Here is a 5,341-nt window from a genome sequence, read left to right as displayed (position 1 = left end):
TACAGTTAAAATCAGATACTCCAAGACTTTAACTCAAATTGTCTTAGAATTGGTCACTTTTAACTTGTAACTGAGTCATTTTCGTTGTAAAGTATGTGTACTTTTATTCAAGAATTGTTTTTTAGGTACTCTTTACACCTCTGCTCTTTCCACAGTGACGACTTCTAAAACCGTTCTCTTTCGAGTGAATCCTCATGTGGACCTTAAGGTCCCCTTTAAATATGAAACTCTTTCCACACTGACCACATGTAAATGACTTCTCTTCAGTGTGAATATTCATGTGTTCCCCAAGGCTTCGTTCCTGTGTGAAGCCATTCCTGCACAGAGTGCAGGTATAAAGGCAGGAACACACCAAGCCGACACCGACGAACTAGTGGTGTCGAAAGCAGACTGTGGTTTTGGCTCACGTCTGTGTCCAATGTTGCCCTGACACACCAAACCGATGCTAGACAGCCGACGGACAAATAGCACGTCCCTTCTGCGCCTGCGTAAGATGAAATGCTTTTCCGAACCAGCAGGTGTGCAGAATGATCAGATGGCCTGATGGACCGAGGAGCATCGATGCCGATTCAACATATCAAATCGTCCGGGGAAAAAAAAGCAGACGAGGACCAACTTCAGTCGACGGTGCGGAACACACTGAGAAAACTTAGGGCCTGTCCACATGGAGACACATTTTTGTGAATACGCATAAATTTTGTATCGGATAGGCATTTTGTCCACACGGATCCGGCGTTTTCAGAAGGTGAAACCGGGTTCCAGAGTGGATAAATCTGAAAACACCATCTTTGCGTTATCGTGTGTACAGCCTATCCGTATATTTTGAGAAATGATGATGTCATCACCCCACGTGTCAACCCTAGTCAGACGCCGCTAACGGCATGTAGGAAACTTTTTCCTCGTCAAAGCAGAGACCAGGAGACGTTGGGATATCTTTCAAGCAGAAGTTACTCTTTATTGAGGAACGCGCTGTACGCTGTAGTCATCCAAGTCCAACTAAGGCAGGGTACATTGTAGTTTATATACATTCAAGGGGGAGGGATACATAGAGTAGAGGTGGAGACAATCTAAACAAAGCATGCAAATGCAGTGCAGGAATCAGCCCATTCCCTACATTTCCCAGCCATGATCTAATCAGCATAACGGTGTCATTCAAATGCATAGGTGCTAATCCACACAGTCTGACAGTATCGCCCATACCTTTACATTATCATAGAGACATAGGCAGAGCTGTATCTTGAGCTTGTCCTGCCAAATGGTCAGGAAGTGCATGAAGACAAAAGGTTAATGTTACAGACACCTGGGCTGCCTGCCTCGATCTCCTTAAATTGTCATTATCTTTACCTCTAAATGTTAAATACAATATACTTCACCTTAGTATTTCATGTGAGGTTATGTCAGGATGTAGGATCAGCAGATCTTAAACAGATTCTTAAATTTGTAATCCCACAGTCCCCCCTTTGAGAGTTCTAATAACTCTCACATAATACAAATTTAAACCTTCTTAAATCCCTTCTATAACCTATGTTTGTTAACATATGTCCCATCTTCCAGTCATGTAACTTGTAACAGATACAGGCACATACATCTTATTCTATGTCGTGTCCAACATTTACATAAGAGTTGTTCTTTAACTTGAGTATACTGTTGACACACATATACAACACAGGGTGGTAATATGTTGTATAAACTACATGATGACACAGAAAACCATGTAGCATAAGTGTGGAAGTCCTAAAAGTCCATGGCGCCTGAATAGCTGTGGAGTCCATTTCCAACGCATTTCCATGTCTGTTCCAAGTTGCTCAGATATTGTCATGAAGGTTGTACATGGATATCTGAGGTGATGCTTTACACCAGGTGCTGCTTATGAGCCGTCATGGCATATACACATACCTGCAACACAAGAAAACAAAGAAACAGCAGACCAGCAGTATTCATGCATAGACTTTAGTACGTTAGACCTCTGATGATCGTATAGTTTTTTCTGTCTAACTCTGATCATCATAAACTTCTAGTGATCGTATAGTGGTTTTGTTCTTCTTTTTCTTAACCTAGTCTTAATCAATTTGACACCTATAGACCAGTAAGGTGGGGATAAACTGAGAAGGGGAAACCTATGAGGAAGTCTTCACCACAGGGTTGGCCCCCGAGGCCTTATGCACTTCGGTTCTTCCCTGGGCTCCTCACTGGTCTGCGTGTCCTATTCTCTTCCTGTAGTTAATTTGCAAACTTTACTGTGCTACATCTCCATCTTCCAATAAAACATCAGTCATAGCAGACATCATAACCCATAGAGGATGGATAAGTGAATGGAGTGTGCTGTAGCATAACATTTAAGGCTGTGAGTGTACTTAACCAGTGTACCCCCAATGGTGGAAGTGACAGTCAACTTTCTTTTGTTCAGAATGAGTCTTTCAGCTTTCTTGTAGATTACTGGGGAAATTAAGCACTCACAGCCCAAATGGTTAGCATGTCAACAAGCTGTTGCTCCAAGTGTTTGGAGAAGAGGGGAGGGGCAGTTTCAATGTAGCAAGTAGACTGAGTAGGAGCTGAGTAAAGCTGTTCATTTCTTTAAATGTCTTTTTGTTTTTTCTACACTCTTTCATCCAATGTCCAGGTTTACCACAGTAATGACAACTGCCTTCTCTCTTAGGACATTTACGTTTCTGTTGTTTCTCTATGTTGACCTTAAAGGATGCTGCTGCAATCTTTACTCTTGTCTTGACATCTGAGTCTCTTTCCCAAATAGCTAACCTATCCAAGTTGTTTTGCAGGGTTCCATTGGACCATGTGAGGTCTAAGAAAGGCAATGCATTTCTGTATTCTGATGAAAGCCCATCAAACCACATGCGGACCAGTGGTCCATTATCCTCTAACACCTTCTCTGGAGTGTCAGCTATTCCACTGTATGCTGCAGCTGACTGACAAAATCTTTCAGTGTACTCACTTACAGTTTCATCCTTCTTCTATACACAACTAGTGATCTTTGACCAGTCCACCTTTGGTCCAACAAGATTCTGTAACACTCTCAGAACTCCTTCTCTCAATTCACCTTTGCTGGAATGCTGAAACTCAGAATTATTTACAGCACTTTCAAAATCTAAAAATAAGGATTTTCTCCAGTGTGAATTCTCATGTCGTCTTTAAGGCTTTCTTTTCGACTGAAACTCTTTCCACACTGTTGACAGGCATAATGTTTCTCTCCAGTGTGAATTCTCATGTGGATTTCAAGTCTTCCTTTTCTGTTGAAACTCTTTCCTCACTCTTGACAGGTGTAAGGCTTTTCTCCAGTGTGAATAGTTGTGTGGACTGTAAGGTTTCCTTTGTCACTGAAACTCTTTCCACATTGTCGGCAGATATATGGCTTTTCTCCAGTGTGAATTCTCATGTGGACTTTAAGGCTTTCTTCATGTGTGAAACTCTTTCCACACTGTTGTCAGGTGAAAGGTTTCTCTCCAGTGTGAGTTCTCATGTGGACTTTAAGGCTTCTTTTATGACTGAAACTCTTTCCACATTGTCGGCAAATATATGGCTTTTCTCCAGTGTGAATTCTCATGTGGACTTTAAGGCTTCTTTTATGACTGAAACTCTTTCCACATTGTCGGCAAATATATGGCTTTTCTCCAGTGTGAATTCTCATGTGGACTTTAAGGCTTTCTTCACGTGTGAAACTCTTTCCACATTGTTGGCAGGTGTAAGGCTTCTCTCCAGTGTGAATGCTCATGTGGACTATAAGGCTTCTTTTATGACTGAAACTCTTTCCACATTGTTGGCAGATATATGGCTTTTCTCCAGTGTGAATTCTCATGTGGTATTTAAAGGTTTCTTTATGTCTGAAACTCTTTCCACACTGTTGGCAGGTGTAAGGCTTTTCTCCCGTATGAATTCTCATGTGGACTTTAAGGGTTTCTTCACATGTGAAACTCTTTCCACACTGTTGGCAGGTGAAATAACTTTTAGTTCCAGTCTTTTGGGCTCTTTTTTGTGAGGAAGCCTGTGTCGCTCTTTCCCCAGTCATGAAATGATGTTTATAATAATGTTCTTCCTCTTCTTGCCTTTCATTAAGTTCAAGACTCGCCTCTCTCAGTGCCAGTAGGTCTAGGGCAAAAATAGACATAAAACAATTTAAACATTTAAAGCATCAAAACCAACAACATGTTTGTATCCTATGGATCAGGGATGGGCAGCTTTGGTACTGGAGGACCACTCTTTTGCAGAGTTACGTTTCATGCCTAAAATACACCTGCCTGTAATTTTCAAGCATTCCTGAAGACTTGATTTATACTTGATTTATTCCTGAAGAGGCTGATTTATACTTCTGCATCACGTGTACGCTGTAGGTACAGCGTAGGCTGTGAGTACCACATGTAGCCTATGACATAGCCTGATGCGAACCTCTTAAAAAAGATGTAACAACGCATCAATTCTACCCAGACCGCAAGCGCTGTGATTGGTCTGTTAAAATCCCTCCCTTGGGTCAAAAAATTGGTGCGGAGCAATCGGAGAAGAGCGAGTGTGTGGCAAGGGGTGCGTGGTTCAACGAGGTCTGCAGCGGGAGAGAGAGGCAGGAGACGAGCGGTGCATAAGTAGGTCAAGTGCAAAATGATAAACACTTGTGTCTCGTTGCAGTAATTGACATGGGAAGACCAGATAAAGCCACCAGGAAAAAGGAAGTGGCTGAGAGAGAGACTGACTGGACACTCGTGGAGACTGGAATTTGATTACTGTGTTGACAGCTTTATGTTGATTAAGTTTTGAGAGTGCAGAGAGCACAACTTTTATTTGTTTGTACCATATAAGAACTGAATAAACCACGAGTTCCAGTCACGCTGACCCTGCCATCTTCCTTCCACACGTTTGAACCTCGTAACAGGGTGTTTTCAACTTCCATAGGAATGAAAAAACTTTGTTTCAGGGGATACATGCAATCAAACTACAACAAAAGTCGTTACCTATTTGCTGCTTCTCTGACAACGTACATGACAAGGTGCTTCTTCTTTGGCTTTTGCCTTGATACTCAAGACCGTGGACACTACGTGGACTCTGCATGCACGTCGACACAGACAACGACACTGAAGTATAAATTAAAAACCGACGCATAGACTAGGGATGGGCATTTTTCCAAAATTTTGTATTCAAATATATGTGCTCGTAAAAAACTAATATTCGTTCATTTAAATGACGTTAAACGAGAAAGATGTTATTTTTTTATATATTTATCAAGATTTTGTAACCATTTCTAGACAAGCTTACGATTAGGCAATATACAAAACAAGCTTACACTATATCTTAACATATTGTTACATGTGCCCTGGGTCTGTGTTCTATTATCATCATA

The 5,341-nt window shown here is 41.5% G+C and overlaps 1 pseudogene; it reads right to left on the bottom strand.

The window, feature by feature from the left end:
• Positions 1–930: 930 nt before the first annotated feature.
• On the bottom strand, positions 931–4,094 carry LOC127508902 (gastrula zinc finger protein XlCGF8.2DB-like; annotated as a pseudogene).
• Positions 4,095–5,341: the final 1,247 nt, after the last annotated feature.

The sequence above is a fragment of the Ctenopharyngodon idella genome, chromosome 3 (assembly GCF_019924925.1).
Source record: "Ctenopharyngodon idella isolate HZGC_01 chromosome 3, HZGC01, whole genome shotgun sequence".
NCBI classification, from domain to species: Eukaryota; Metazoa; Chordata; class Actinopteri; order Cypriniformes; family Xenocyprididae; genus Ctenopharyngodon; species Ctenopharyngodon idella.
This window is presented reverse-complemented; position numbering and strand designations above follow the sequence as displayed.